We start from the raw sequence: 17,044 nt of genomic DNA on the forward strand, positions 1-17,044 counted from the left end.
GTGTGTGTGTGTGTGTGTGTGAGTGTGTGTGTGTGTGTGAATGTCACCCATGAGGAATGAAAAGCCTCCATAATTTATTTCATGTAGTTACTCCAGTCAGCTGAAAATAAGGAGAAGCTTTCACACAGCACATTTTGGATGCGTTATAATTTATAACATAAAACAATTAATAAAAGGATTCTTGGCCAGTTGCATTGGTATCAGAGGACTGGATCACATGTGGTAAGTGGGAAAGTACTCACTGAAAAGGTTGGGTAAAGAACCAATATCATTATTAATATTCACAATTATTTTCCTAGGTTTTATCAATTTATAATTACAGTTTAATATTGTGGTACCAATAAACAAATTGGTTCTTGTTATCTGTCAGAATTATGTACAAAATCTACATTTCCCATCAGCCACTGCACTGTCACGTGATGATTGCACCTGTTTTGCATCTATGAGCATTAGTATTTACAGACTTTTCGATATTTTGATACCTCAGAGCCAAATTCCAAAATTCTACCTAAAATAAATAACAAAAATTTTGCACACATTTTGTAAGTTTTAATTGGCTCATCTTTTGACTTGACCAACCTCATTTAGGTAAACATTCTCCTACACTCTTTTTAAAATGCAACCTTACTTAGAAGAAAAATTATATTAGAGATTCCAAATTGCATTGAAGAGCAGCTTTCTAACCTACAGAAAGCCTACAGGTGCTTAATGCTACTAAAACAGTGTGTTTCTTCAACATGGTAGAAGATCAAACATGTTCCTGTATTTATTTTTTATTAGCAGAAGAACAAGAACAAGCCCAGCAGCCAAGAACATCAACAGTATTAAGTTTAAATGACTTTATGCTTTTTTATGATACATTTAAAAAGATGATCTTAAAAATTTAGAGAATTAGCCAAAAGTCTGTCAATGATATTATAAGCACTTTAAATTAGCAATTAGGATTATTTACCCCCATTCAACAGACCAAACTAATTAAAATATTTACCTCTTCAAAATCAGCAATATGTACTACAAGGCGTCCTGAATGTGTCCAAACATGAACCCTTTTTTTTTTCTTTGCAAAATGTGATTTTATTTACAAATCATCTTGTACACCTTTGCCATTTTTTTAGCAAAGCAAGTGTGAAAATTTGGGAAAAACATTTTGCTAAAGATGTGCTATTTTCTTTATGTACAGACACTTCGTAGACACCCTGGAGATCCCTTACCTTCGGAAATGTACTCCTCCCTAAGCACTATAGACCTACATTTGTCATTTGACTAAATATAGACTATTATCAAATCTTTCCTTTATCTCCATGATCATAGAAAAGGTCGTAGCACAGCAGTTGGTCATGCTTGGAAATAACATGAAATCAATGAGTCATCACTGATTCAACGCTGGTTAAAGTGGTAAATGACCTACTCTTGGCCTCCAATATGCTGTGGGATGTGTCTTTTCGCTTGTGTTGCTTGACCTTAGTGCAACTTGAAAAACATTTGATTATAAAGTTCGTCTCGACAGACAAATGTTGTTGAAGGAACAGCTTGTTCTGACTCAGGTCTTATTTCATTTGGTATGAATTTGCAGATGTATATGCTTATATGCATCATGTATAGTTGGGTGTTCCACAAGGTTTTATTTTAGGCCCAGTGCAGCTTTTTTTCTGCATGTATATAAATCAAGGTACAATTATTTGTAAGCATGGTATTGACTTTCACTGCTATGCTATGCTATGCTATAAGTATATATTACATTTAGATGCTAACTCCATTTATTGGGCCCTGTTCTTGTATTCAGCACAATGACAATAATTTTCTAATAAAATCTAATCTAATATAATCTAATATAACAATACAAAATACATCTACCCACCACAGGCAGTTAGAAGTAAGCTTTTTAAGATGTAATGGCTTTCTAAAGATCTATTTAGCTATACCATTTGAAATGACAGTATGTAGATTATATTATAATATTTTGTATTTAGCTAAAAAGCAAAGATAAGCAATATGATGTCAATACATGATGGTTTTATTAGATACACATTCATTCTGAACATTTTACAATTATTTATAGAGATGAGGGTTAAGGTTCTTGCTCAAAGGCCCAGCAGTGGCAGCTGGGTGAAGCTGGGGTTTGAACCTGAAACCTCCTGTTCAGAAATCCTACACTGTAACTATTGATCTGCCACATCCACATTACAGTAAGCCTCTGTAATGCCTTGCTCCTTCGAGATTCTAGTAGGTTTACAAGTAAGGAGGTTTAGAATGCATTATACAGAGTTCCTACAAAACCAAAAGGTTTGACCATATAACTTTGATCCTATCTGCACTGCATTAGCATATCATTTCATTATAAAAAGCACTGAATGTTCTCACCCCACAGAACCTGAGTAAACATTTGGTCTTGCATGATTTGCTAAATCTTACCTCTGTCTCATGTAGACTCAGGTTTGTTGACACTGGCATGGCTGACTGCTTCATGTCCCAGTGTGCCTCATGCTCTCCTCTTTATTGGAATAGCTAGACTTGCAGGAGAAGAGCTAGACCTAAACTCTGTTCACAATGTGCATCTTCTTGAACAATTATCAGATAAAAGCATACCCAAAAACTTGTGTTCTTTGTCTTTCTCACGTTCTGTTACATGTGTTACTCTTGTTGCCCGATTAGTTTCCTGGCCTTCGAACCCGCATGAACCATTGTGATGTTCTTTTTCTGCTAGGCGCCTCATTAAGACTAGAATCACTCACTGCTGCTGATAATAGCCCCAGATGGCTAGTCTGAAGATTGCTGTGAGGTTGTTGTGGATGCTCCCCTTATGGTAACCCCTCAAAATGGTAGCCTATAAACTGCTAGGAAGCTAGAAAGACAGTTTACACTAAAGTTACCTTCAGACATGAAACAAAAAATATTATGTAAGAAATGTACTGATTGCACTGAAAATTCCTCAATTATATGTACATTTTATGGTGGTGGTCTAGTGGTTAGGATGCGGCGCTCTCCCCGCTGCGGCCCGGGTTCAATCCGCGGTCAGGGAACCAACCCCAGCCACTTTCAGTGCCAGTCCCAAGCCCGGATAAATGCGGAGGGTTGCGTTAGGAAGTGCATCCAGCGTAAAAACATGTGCCAAATCCAACATGCGGCGGATCCGCTGTGGCGACCCCTAACGGGAGAAGCCGAAAGAAAGTTTATATGTACATTTTCTGGTATACAGTAAATGACTCATACTGTAATCACACTATCCAGCATCAACCACAAGAGGATGGGTTTCACTTAAGTCTGGTTCCTCTCAAGGGTGCTTCTGCATTTTCTTGGGTTCTTTTACATCTGCAAAGAGTGTTTTTTCTTTTCACTGTTGTCTCTAGCTTGATCAGTGGAACACATTTAGTCGATACCTTATATAGATATAGATTTCTGTGATGCTGCTTTGTGATAATGTCCATTATTTAAAGCATAATTTAATTTAATTCAATATGAATTGATGATATATACGTATATCATCAGTGGTGCCACTCGTATTCACTGGTCTGGAAGTGGTAACCAAACCCTTTCCTGGGCTGAGACATGCTAGCTAGCTTCGGGGTTGGCCAACCTCCTCACGACGTCTAGCTTTTCTTGGAAATGGATTTTTAAGTATGTCTGAAACCAAATAAATTTCTCTTCTTCTGTAGGCATAAAAAAGTCTAACTGAGATGTATTAATGTGTGCAGCTACACACATGTTTTACCAGTCGAACTTGGCTGTAACAGTTTCCCTCTGACCAACCAATCAGAGGACGGAAAAATGCTGATGCTATCCTCTGAGGCGAAATGAAAATCTGATTGGTTGAAGAAACAGAGCTATTTCTCAAGGAGACTATGGTAAAAATGCCAGCAGGACAGACTGTGAAGGCCCTGGGCAGATTAGATTGACATGGCAGCACATAGAGGCTAAAATCTGATTGGACAAAAAAAATCTAACATACACATACACGTACTGGAAGCAGTGCAGCCAAAAGAAATGCTACGAAATGAAGAGAATAAACGGTTGGGAATAAATTAATACAATTTCATGAAACAAATATTAGAATTTAGGTTGTAAATGTAGGTCAGTGCTTCTGATAGTGTTTAGGCCAGCAGAGAAGGATTTGCTGGCCCTGACCACCCACCACTGATATATACTGTATATATAAACACAGTCTTGCAGCATTTTCAACATTCAGAACATTGCACCATTTAATTTTCATTGGTGATGAGTGCCAGTAAGCTCACTTGTGGCAAAATACTATGAATCTGAGTCTCAGCACCGACTAATTTGTCTAAATCCAATGTTTTAAACATTTCCCTTAACCCATAATCCTCTACTCCTTATGCTGTTTTTTGTGCAGTGTTTTCTATAATCACACTCTAGCCTTAGCCATATGAATGGAATGTCAGGGTTGACTTTGCTTCAGGAAACACTGGCGAGCACTCTAACCTCAGCAATCAAAGACGCTACCCTTCACATCCTGCACATTCCTAAGCACTATCATTTTCAGCTCTCATCTGAGAGGTAAACATCCACAATTTTACAGAGAGGGCACAGAAAAATGGCTATTTCTTCAAGAGCATTCGAGAAGATCATGATCAAAACCGTCCTCCTGCTGAGCTGCAAAAAATGTTGAGCTGCCTGAGATGTTCAGTTAAAATCACTATGACCTAAAATCTGAAGTAGTGGCCATGTCATGCTAATAACAAGCTGTTAATTAGCTAATTAGCATTTACTGAGGATGGTGGCTCAACTATGAGCACAAATAATCAAAAATAAATTAAAATATTACATAACAAGATAAACCCTAGCTGTATACTGTATATAACCAACATTACACCATGACTCTGAGCACCCTGTGAAGCTAAATGTCTAATCCAGTGGTGTCCAATCTTTTCCACAAAGGGCCAGTGGGGGTGCAGGCCCACATCAGCCTACACTCAGGCCCTTTGTGGAAAAGATTGGACAGACAGACAGACAGACAGACAGACAGACAGACAGACAGACAGACAGACAGACAGGTAGATAGATAGATAGATAGATAGATAGATAGATAGATAGATAGATAGATAGATAGATAGATAGATAGATAGATAGATCTATATCTATCTATCTATCTATCCATCCATCCATCTTGTATTGAAACTTTACAAGAAACTGAGGTTTATTTCACTAATGAACTTTTTGTGCTGGTGATTAGAATTTAAAGCCTTTGACTTTAAGATGTGCCACTATTAAATATTCTCTCGATGTTCTAAAGAAAAGCGGTTATCAAGGGTCCTTTTCCAGGTTTACAGATGGAGGGGTGAAAAGCAGAGTGTTGACTCATGAAAGCTCTCAAATCTGAACAGCAATGGAAATGGACTATTGCTTTTCTTTTGAAAATAGATTTCCCACTCCCTCGCTTCTGTGCAGCTCTGTTTTTTTATCTTTACTGATTTAATATTAGCTGATCTTCTCCAACCTCTTTTATTTAATTAGAGCTGTCCCTAGTCTGGAGAGGGAGGAGAGTTTGATTAATTGAATGTATTCTACCTGGCTTCTTGCTAAAATTTAATAAAGACCCAAAGATGAAATTCTCACTTGAGTGGCTAATTTGTTCTACACATATATTAATTTTCTCAGTGTGCAAGGTGAATAGTAGGACATGTTTTTTTTTTGTTTTTTTGTTTTTTTTTGTTAGGGTCATTTTGAAGGTCAAATCCCAGGATTTAGAAAGCCATCGTCAGATCACATCTGTAAACTAGCACAATATTGCGGGTGATTTTTGTTTAGTTTTTTTTTATGTAATTACAAGGCATGTCACAGTGGCATGTGAAGCACTTCTGAGCAACATGATTTTTCTGTAAAGACTTGAAAGACATGGCTTTGTCAACAAACAAATCCCCCGCCCCCTACCCCACCCTGCAAAAAAATAAAAACAATAAAATAAAATAAATAAATCTAGTTTTCTGCCACATTTGCACTGGACATGTTTAATTCAAATAATTGGATCATCTTATTAACTCTTGATGTTTTCTGAAAGTGTATAACAGTGAATTTCAGGGATGTCCATGCAGCTTGTTTTTATACTAAATAAAAAATAGGTTGTTTCTTTGAACATGTCGAAGCTTTCTTTTCCAGACACATTCGCTGGAGAATCTGTTAAAAAAAAATAAGCACAGAGGTCGGCTCACGAAAAAGGCGAAGGGGGAACAAGAATCAATAAAGAAACGCTTATAAGAAAACAACTGGGAGAGCAAAGGGAAGCGTTCCAAGAAAGCTGGGGAAAGAGATGGTGTGATTGATTTTCTGTAATGTTCTTTGTGACTCTCTCTCTCTCTCTCTCTTCCTCTCTCCTTTCATCTTTTTCTGAAACTTTAAATCTGCAGAGATTTACATCAAATATTATTGATTAAAGCACATCTGTCAGGGAACCACCGGCCACGCCCCCTCTGGGCACTCAGCAAACTCGCAGCACCTCGCCTTCATACTAATCACCTTCACCTGTCTCCAATCTACACCCTCCCCTTATAAATTTATTAACTGAATTGTGCCTCTATTTTGCCACCTTGTCTCCAAAAACGTTCTACCTGCATGGTAGGCCTAATGAACAAATTTACTTAATGCAAAGAATCTTCTTAATGCAACGTTTATAAGACAAAAATGAGAAAAAAACATCACCAGACTTTGTGTTGAAACTAAACATTGTACTCAATATGTACAAGAGGAGAAACTACTTCAGGTGTTGAGATGACAGAGCTTTTCTTCATTCTTGGCCTTGTTAATGTTTCAGTTTGAGTCTTTTTCTCCAGCTTTTGAATTGGCTAGCTCTTTTCTTTCAAGGGAATTGTGGCATGACTGCTTGCCTCCATTTCTCAACTGTGCAAGAAAGGCCTTTGAAAGAGGTTACATGACAGCTAACCTTTCATGAAAATGGCACTCTATTCCCCATATTTTTTTTCCTAGCTTTTGAACCCAAGAAGCAATCATACACCATGCCACTCTGTAGTCTTGCGTTCTTTATGCATCCCATCCATAAAAGAAAAGGTGCATGGAGAAAAACGATTAGCCTAAAATTTTCTACCTTTTCTTGTAAATTGGACTCTTTAAATGGCACTTTATTTTCTCAAATTACCTGACAACCACTTCCTTTGGAGACCCTCGACACTGAAACGCGGGTATAAAGTCAAGACTTGGATTTCCAATTGGTGTAATTGAACGCCGTTCTGGCCTTTGTTGGATGTACGCGTGACAATCCTTGACAGTATTTTCTCTGAGCATGTATGAAAAGGTCCCTGGTGTTTTTTTTTTTTTTTTTCCATCACTGATTAAATGAATGAAGGATGGTCTCATGATCTCACCCTCTGGCATTACTTTCTTTTATGTATCAATCTTGCAATGGGTTGTTTGTTGTAGCTCTCTAGGGTTTTGTTCATTGTAGATACAATATATGGATAAAAGTATTGGGAAACCTGACATTTTCAGCCATATGTGGCTTTTTCTTGAACTGCTAACACAAAAAACACAAAAATGGCACACAATTGTGCACAATGTCTTTACGATTTTACCTGCAGTACCTAGCTATAGAACGTAATGAAGCTAATTGCTACATACATAATATAGACAAGAGTTTTGAGGAGGCCTGCAGTGCAGACAGGGTTGAGTTCAAAGCTCTATATCAGCAGGTTTTCATCTGAAAATACATATTTTTTCTCTCCGTTTTGACATTTTGTGCACACTGAGTCAACGAAAACTTTTTACACTCTCTAAACTTGAAAACACTGTTGTACAATGTGGATTCGTTTTTAAAATGCTTTTAGTCATGTGACTGTGCATGTTCTTGACATTGCCGCAAAGTTTCAAAGAGTCTTGAAGCAAATAAACATGAGGCGAAAATTACGCAGTACAGGGACGTTTCAGATGTTTCAGTTTGGATGAGCAACTTTTGAAAAACCGGCAGTGTGGATGCAGAGCGTTTTTGGACAAAAACTGCATTTTCAAGTGTATTCGGATTAGTGTAGATGTAGCCCTGGTGCAAATGACAGAAATTTTGAAATTTTATGCCACCGCGTTGACATTATTTACAATTGTGTGCCTCTGACTGTGGACTTTTGTTTGTATTGCGAATCAGACTATTTTGCTAATAATTATTATTAAAAATATTAACAATAATAAGTATTTATTTTTGTTAGAACTGATTCTATAGCGGTAAGCAATATTCCCATATTCATATTGTTGACCCATATTCATTGTCATTGGATAATTAGGCAGCTACAGAAAATCCAAGCACCAAACATGAGAATAATAGTCATGTCCACTCACATTTGAGCTTTCAAACACAGCAAAGGGGGAGGCCTGAAAATGTGAAAAATGTCCATGTAACTAAGCTGACAGCCTGCATTAAAATTAGTGCCCACACATTTGGAAAATTCCCCATACGTCTCTGCTAAATGCGCTTTCCGAAGCAGGCTGTCAGATTGGAATAAACAGAGGCCACTTTTCATAATGCTTGCCCTTCGGCCAGACTTCATTACTGACCCAATGAGGCCAAACAAATGAGCATGGAAGCAAAGCTCCAGTCGAGGTGCCAACAGATGAGAGGCATGCAAATCTGCTGAGCCGTGCAAACTAGCATCTTTTAACATAACACTTTGGCACGCTATAAGCTGACTCAAGAGGCTTTACTTTAGGATAAAGGTTATACACTGGAGTCAATCTGCCTGGCTGTTTTCCTTTTGGCAAAGTTGCTTGGCCTCTTTTCAGACCCTGTATTTGAAGACTAAGCGTAGCAAACACACACCCACCATGTCATTCAAGATATCGCTTTCCTTGGAGCACTGAGAAAGTTGACAGTCTTTGAAATAGCTCCAGGTCCCTCTTATTTAGACTAGTGTTTAAAGGCTTATTGAGTTCAAGTTAACGTTTCAGAACCCATTTGACCCTTATTTTGTACCTCTTGCTTATGACACTTGATTGCCTTGATTTTCTGTTTTCCCCATTAGGTCTATCCTTTGGATTCTGAATTTCTTCTCGTTTATTCATTGTGTTTGTCATCCCTATCTGGTTTATGCAATGCTGTAATAATGTTGACCCTAATGACCTATTAAATAAAAGATCTAATGATTTTCTACCTCGACCAGGCCCTTGATTGGTTGAAATGAAAACCTGTACCCACACCGATTGGACACCCCTGATTCATGAGTGATGTAGCTGAGGTCGATGAACTGTCAGAGACAGCTGATTTTGATATCACTACCTCTGGCAGGGTATCTCCAGTGATCCCAGGGGAATATTGGTAAGGTTCATTAAAATTAATACTATTTAATGTGCTCATATGTCAATACAGATAGTTGGACTGCATTGCACCTTAATATATACTGATCATAACATAAAAACCACCTGCCTGGTATTGTGTAGGTCCCCGTCGTGAAAAAAAGAAATAGTTCAAACCCATTGTGACGAATATGAAGCCTTAGAAACTAACCAATGTATACTATAAACACCCTAGAAGACCTGCCATTTTGGAGATGCTCTCACCCAGCTTCTAAAGATCACAGTGTGACCCTGGTTAGTATTTCCCAGATCCATCCTTTTGCTTTGAGAACTTTCTCTATATAATAAACATACCTCACCACATCTGTCCACTCTTTCATTACATTTGTATTCACTTGAGGTCAGAGTTATGGTACTTGCAAGAACTGCTTGAACTTCATGATCTTTTCATTCTAACCTCAAACCAGATCTAACATCCCAGTGCACTTTATAAACACAATAATGCACTACTCTACACAATAAAGCTCTGTCCTCGCTCCTTGCTAGTCCAGGAAACCTTGTTAGAAGTTTGGCAACAAACATATTCCAGTGACACCCTTTCGACTGGCCTAGGAGCCTTCAGCTTGACAGGTTCATGATTCCACTAGCCAGCTGGTTAATAGAGCAATCTCAAAGACATCCACATGCTCATGATTTCATCCCTAGCTTTTGCTCCATGGATGCACAAAGGAAGGAGTTAGCAGGAACACTCAAAGGAAAGTTCTGTCAGAGTACATTAACCTCCTCTAATCAGGAGAGTTCCAAGGTTTTTTCTTGCTCTGCCCTTATGAGGTAATGGAGTTCTGGCCCTGCTGAATCTTCTCTGGAGTGGCTTTTAGAGGAAAAGAAAAGGAGAGAGAGACAGTCTGCATTAGTGCTTTAAGTTAGGAGGAAAGTCAGTGAAGTGATTCTCTACAATAACAGCTCTTGGAGAGTTTGACCTGTCAAATTTACACTTAGAACTTTCGCCACAGCTTCTCCATCATTCCTGCTCAATTTCATCCTTGCAGACTTTATGTTCTGTACATTCTTATGTGCTTTTTCTGGCCCTTAGACAGCTGGTGGAAATCAGCAAATAAAGTTTTAAGGATTTTAATGAGATGTAGTAAAACAGCTCACTGTATTTTAGACGTCTATACTACATGTTGAATCAGTATAAAAGTTTGTGCACTCTGAGGGCCATCATTTAGCATCTGCTTGAAAGTTTTTCTCCCGCTATCAAAGGTCTTCCAAAATAATCTTCTCTCATGACAATTGTAAAGCTCTGTACAGTCCAGTTTAAAGAATGCTGGATTTGCTAGGTCTTTTGATTTTTTATCTTATGGCTAGTTATCTGATCTGTTCTTTCCTGTCTATTGCTGATTGCAGCAACTGTTTGTTTTTTCTTGGGGCATTTTTTTGTACCTCATTTGGCATGGACTGCTGACACTTTTTCTCCAGCACAATAAATAACCATGACCTGCATTTTGGCCAACAAATAAATCGGGCACGGACCCAGCTCAAGCATTTATAAACAATATCCGAACCTTCTATACAACACATGCAGCGAAAACACTATTAATTCTGTTTCAATGAAATAACAGATAATAGCTAAGAGTCCACTCACTGGCCTTTATTGGGTCATTGAGTCACATTTCATTACCAGATCCTTATTTTACCCCAGAACAATGTACAAAATGACCTTAAATGGAATTAGATTTTGCGATGGTGTGGGAATTTGTCACTGAAAATGGCAACCTGACACCAACATTATATCCAAATAGAACAAAGCAAATTTAATAGCTATAGATACTCTCAATGCTATTTTTTTTTCTATTTCGTGAGATTAGGGCTAAACTACAGGAACCTGTCTATCAGCCAATTTACAAAGCAAGCTGTGAATAAATAAATGCTCCCAAATGAAAACATTACAGCAGATTCTAAAAGACAATGTAGTCTTATAGAATCTATAATCTTGAACTTCAATCATTGCAAATACTTATTTAATGTGTACAAGAAACATCGCTAAGGATTACAAAAGGAGATTTTTAAAATATCAGTCTGCAATAGTTATGAATGGTTCTTCCAATGAACATCCAAAATCTTACTTTAAATCCAACCGAAAATATTTGAATGACAAAAGAATTAATGTTTATAGATGACTATCCTAATCAATCATTAGGGGCTCGAATGGAAAATCAACTAGAGTGGGGCTCTCAGGGGTTTAGAGAGATATCGTACCATTTAATGCTAGTTTTCACGTTATTAAGCATATTCAGAAAATGTTGGCAAGGGTTAAGAAAAATACTAAAAACATAAATGTAAATTATGTGATAAATCTTGTATACGGTATATAAAATATAAAGAATGTACATCCCCGTAACTGAGGCTGACACAATTTGCATCTCAATGCATAGCCAGAGATGCATTAAAGGTACATATAAAGCAGCTACTGATGCGATACAATTAACCCCTATTACAACACAATGCAATGGAAAAAAAATACGATGATATGCAATTCAATATGGTACAGATAGTCTGCTTTTATACTTTGCTTTAGGCAGGCAGCAAATCATCAATTTACTTAAGTGCCTTTTGATTTCTAATGCATGGCCCTTTCACAAACACGCATTTTAATGCAATAAAAAGAAACGTAAAAAGATTTAATAAGATCAGATGTTCTTTTCCTGTTGTGTGTGCAGGAACTTACAGCTCTACCTCTGCCATGTAAATCTGTATTCTATGTGACTCTCGGGACACGCCTCGGTCTCCGTAGTGTTGCGATAAGTCATATTCACGTAGCAGCAGCGCTGCTGAGAGATTGCGCTCGACAAACAGTTTAGTGAGGAGAAAATAATATATGGACAGACAGCTTCCAGTCAGTCGTGTACAAGTTATGGCTGTGTCCTAGTTTTTAAAAAAAGTTGTAAAAAGGTTGTTGAGTAGTTTTGCCCTTTATTACCCTGCAGGAGTGCCCTGTTAGCTCTGTGCTAATCTACATTCAGTGTGGCATGCTTCCCAGATCGAGAGTCTCAGGGTGAGATTAGCGCTAAGTATGGAGGTGCAGGCCAGGCCAGGCCTTGAACAAGCTCCTGCTGTTCACACACAGTTTTTCCCAGTTTTTGCTCAAATCACAAGTTTATGTTAATGTTCTAATAAATTAGCGCTCCTATAGTAACAAGTTACAGATGGACTTGTATAGCCAGTGCTCTATGTAGTGTATCTCTGATAAACTGATTTTTGATCTTTTTAAGAATAGAACCTAAAAAAAATGTTTACTTTGGATTTTTTGGAATTTTTGTGATTGTGATATGGGAAAAGAATCAACTTCCGGAAATAACAGGAACTTCAGCAGTACCAACAGGCTATCGTTTGATTATTTTCCTATAACAGACCAATAGACCAATATATACCTTGATTTTTTTGCTTGGAGAAAGAAGCCTGGGAGGTTGTCTGTCAGAGACTTTTCCCACTGGTATCCACAATATTGCAGAAAAATTATTCTTCATGGAACATTTTTCCCTCCTCCCACTGCACACAGCTGCGTCATTTTATTCCTTCTCACTCTCATCTCTGTGCATATCTTACTTCCTCAGTGAGCCTCGTGAGCATCTAAACCACAGACGTGCTAATATCTCGTGTCATCTCTTTATCCTTCACCACCAGCTTTCATCCTCTGGTTCACAAAGACCAAAAGAAGTGACAAACATTCAGGAACGCCTCTGCATTAATCCGTTCTTCTTACCTCGGTGGTGCCTCTCCTGCACCCGTCTCTCTTACTGAGTAGGGAGTGATGACTCACACATTTTTTTTATTTTTTTCCCCATCCATGCCATCATCATGACTAGCATCTTGCAGATGATTTTCATCTTAACTCTTACCTGCCAGCTCCACAATTGAGTTCTGTCAGTCAGTGTGTTGTGTGTTACTATTTTTAGCAACACAAAAATTTTGGAGAAGATTTTCAATTAATGCTTATAGATTCTAAAAACGTTTATAGCTAACTTTAGCCAGCTAGCTAAATCTGTTCATCTAACAAGGTACCTTATTATTATTATTATAACAACACACTGAATAATATTGACTGCTGACATCATCTAGCCAAAAAAGTTCAAGTTTCAAAGGAAGGATTTCAAAGCCATATTTATTGCTTATCTCAAGTTTATATTTTATAGATCCTAATGATATTTACAGCTATCATTAGCCAGCTATCTAAATGAGCAAATCTGAGAAGATATCTATGAAAAATCTTGGAATTTGGAGATGTTAATAGCACTGACTGTCAACATTAGCTAGTTAGCTAAGAGCTCATCTCAAACCGTGAACCTGAGAAGATTTCTGAGAGGCTTTTTAACTCATATTTATAGATGGGTATTACACAGCTAGCATGATCTGACAAGATTTTACATCATTTAGCCATGCCAGTGACTGTTAATATTAAATTGCTAACTGAACAGGATTTCTGACTGAATTTTTAGTTATATTTCTGCATACTAAAATACTACCTTTTGGATTGTAGCCAGCTAGCTAAACAAGCTAATCTTTTTAGGTCATATTTCTGACATTTTTATCATATTTACTGCAAACTTTAGCTTGATGATAAAGCTCACATCCTTTCAAGGTTTCTGAAAGGATTTTGAAGCCATATTTGTAGTTTAGCTTAAATTGATATTTATAGAGATCCCTAAACATTATTACATATTCACAGTTAACATTAGCCATACAATATACAAGATATGATTGGGTCATATTTTAATATATTGATAACATTGACTGCAAACATTAGCTATTGTATCTAGATAAGGAAGTTCATCTGACAGGATTTCATAGACGGTTTTTAAGTCTTTATTTTATTTTTAAGTATTTTTACATCTTAGAACTAATCACCACTAACCTGAGATTTTTTACATTGTACATTTTTGACGATTTATATCTCAAATGACTGTAATTTCTTTGGTAACAGCTTGCTAGCATGAGGGAACCTGACATTTCTTTTAAAGCTAGTTTACTGGCTCACAAATCAGATCTCAGAAAAGCTCAGAATGTAGTTCTAGAGCTCAAAATAGTTTAAAACTATGACTCACATAGTACTTTTGGGGACAGAAACAATAGACCCACATTAGACTGTAGTCTGCAGATAGATCCTGAAGTTAGATTAAGAGGGTTCAGATGAAATAAGACAGGAAACCTCAGCACTCAGGGTGTGGAGGAGTTCAGGGAGGTCTCCTCATCCGTCTTAGTCACGGGAGGTCAAAGTCAGTCAAGCGTTCAGCTCAAAGGTCCCTGGTGACTGGAGAGAAGTAAACTTTCTACAGCTCTGCCCCCTAAGACATGGGTCTTAATTAAAGTCAGGGAGTCTGTGTGCCGGCTGAGAGAGATTTCATTTCGTCTGGCCGTGGGGCGTTCGACTGTACACGTCGAATCATATCTGGAAATCAGCACCGTGGCACTCCTGTAATTGTTTAGAAGTGGGAACTGTGAGAGGTGAGGACAGGGAGGGAAAATTCAGGAGTTTTTAAACATGGTATATGTTGGGTCTTCTGAGGTTTGGATAAAATACAGATGGTCCCCAAGTTACGGTGGTTTGACTTTTTGATTTAGATTTTTCGATCTTACCAATGACAATAACAATACGACAAAATGTTTAAAATATTAGAAGTTTTGTGCAGCAGGTAAACGTAGCAGCAGGGTAGTGTAAATTGTTCTGCTTTGCTAAATTATGTACTGTAACTTGTACAATTATTAAATATTTACAGTACATTACCCCGTATTGAACACCATTCTTTAAGACTCCTGGCTAGGCTATGTCTCGACTTATTTTCTAGTTACGATGAGGTCATTAGAACAAATCTCCATCTTAAGTCGGGTACTACCATACTTCATAAATTTGTGCTTCAGTACATCTGATCAAATGCACATTATCCACTTGTGCTTGTTAATAAAATGAACAGCAGCTACGCTAAATCCTTTCCTCTGCTTCTCTTTCTCTACTTATCCTAAAGCACCATGAGGTTGCGTCGACTCCAGTTGTGTCCCACCTCAAGATTATGGACCGTCAAAGAAGTAGATGCCGGCTCCACAAACATCCCGAACCATCAAAAGATGTACCAGCGCCATTTGGATCCCACTTTATGTAGAGTTTGGTCATTGGAACTCTGAACATTTAAAGGCTCTGGCATGGAGGAGTTGGTGTTGGATCTATAATGATCTCAGATGTTGAGCTATGCTCAGTAGCTTCTGGTTCCACAACGTCAACTGACTGTAGAAGACTGTACAACTTTGTGGTATCGGTTTGGGGAGGAACCATATATGGCTGAAAAAGTTACAATATTTCAGTCCATATAGTGGGTTTACCTGTTGGTTGAAATAAAGATGGACCTACAGTTAGAGCTGTTATTAAAGAAAATCAACCAATACCATCTTACAAATTAGAATCCACATTTTAATTGCCATACTCTTCCCTACTGTTATATCAAATAAACACTTAAAAAGTACATTTTAGACCAAGAACTGTGGAAATAAAGGGAAACTCCAGTAGAGAGATGTCACCTAAGCTTCAGAAATAGATTTCCAGGATTTCTTTTTATTCCATTTCGCTCAATTCGTGTGTGGAACGAGAGTGTCGGACATTGCACTTCATCTCAAGATCATTTATTATTCAGTCTTTCCTTCTGAAGCCAATTAGTCTTTAATTCAACACGTAATCAAATGGAGATGAAATGGGAATTAATTGAGATGCCACTCAGGCACAACACTCATAAGCAGCACCGCTAACAGCCGAGTCCAACAATATCACGATTGTTTGTTATGAGATCATTTGCATTTCTTCTTCCATTTAAACCGCATGACACAGGAAACAGAAGGTGCAGGTTCCGATAGGGGTGTCGTAATTATCAGTGCATTTCTCATGTTTGAGGAAACGCTGTGGGTCAAAACACTTTGAAGAGCAACAATGAAAAATATTATGCTCGTTAGCATTTTTCGAACATTAAACTCGAGTGCATGCTGCATTGTTTTTTTTTTGCCTAAATGATTAAAGCATCAAACAGACATTGTCTCAAAACAGCTTTACAGAATGAAATAGAGAACAAATATAAATTTCATCATTAATTAGTCTCCAAAAACTGAGATGAGAATATCCATTCATTGAAGTTCCTTTATTGTTCAGGTTATTAACTGTTCACAGATAAACGCGTTACTGCAAATCTGCTCATGAACCACCAAGACAAACTAAATTAATTATAGTCATAATAAATAAGTTTCATAGTTTTTGGATTTAAAGCTCCATAAAAAACTCATGGATCATCAGATTGTTCATCATTAGCTGTAGTGAGTGGTCTCCAAATAAAGAGAACTCCATTCATAGGGATGAATCAGGCAACTTTTAGTCATTTTGAGTTCATAACAATGGGAAAAGAAATAGAAGTGCAACAATAAGGCTTTTTTCAGTAATACCTGTCATTGAAGTGAGAGACATTCGATATTATTGTCATTTATGCCCCATTTTTTAAAGTGTCTTTAATAACAACCTAATTACAGAACCAACTAAAAACTTCACATTTGGCTCTGCCAATCCCCTACAGCTCCACTTTAACTTCAAAAATAAATAACGTATTATTTCTGTGTATGAAATGTTTAAGATATCCTAGTGCAGGAGAAAGTAACTATATGGAACATATTTTGGGACCCCTGACTTTCCAGTCATATGTAGTTCTTCTGTTGACTGGTACCAAAAATGTTGGCTGTACACAATTGTGTAGAACATCTTTGGATGCATTAGCAT

General features: G+C 37.5%; 1 long non-coding RNA gene across 1 annotated transcript; it reads left to right on the forward strand.

The window, feature by feature from the left end:
- The first annotated feature begins 9,123 nt into the window (after window positions 1–9,123).
- On the forward strand, window positions 9,124–15,763 carry LOC124393807. Its single transcript, XR_006927384.1, has 3 exons — window positions 9,124–9,265; window positions 9,479–9,537; window positions 15,264–15,763. It is a non-coding gene; the product is annotated as an uncharacterized LOC124393807 (long non-coding RNA).
- Window positions 15,764–17,044: the final 1,281 nt, after the last annotated feature.

Source organism: Silurus meridionalis, chromosome 11 (assembly GCF_014805685.1).
Source record: "Silurus meridionalis isolate SWU-2019-XX chromosome 11, ASM1480568v1, whole genome shotgun sequence".
NCBI classification, from domain to species: Eukaryota; Metazoa; Chordata; class Actinopteri; order Siluriformes; family Siluridae; genus Silurus; species Silurus meridionalis.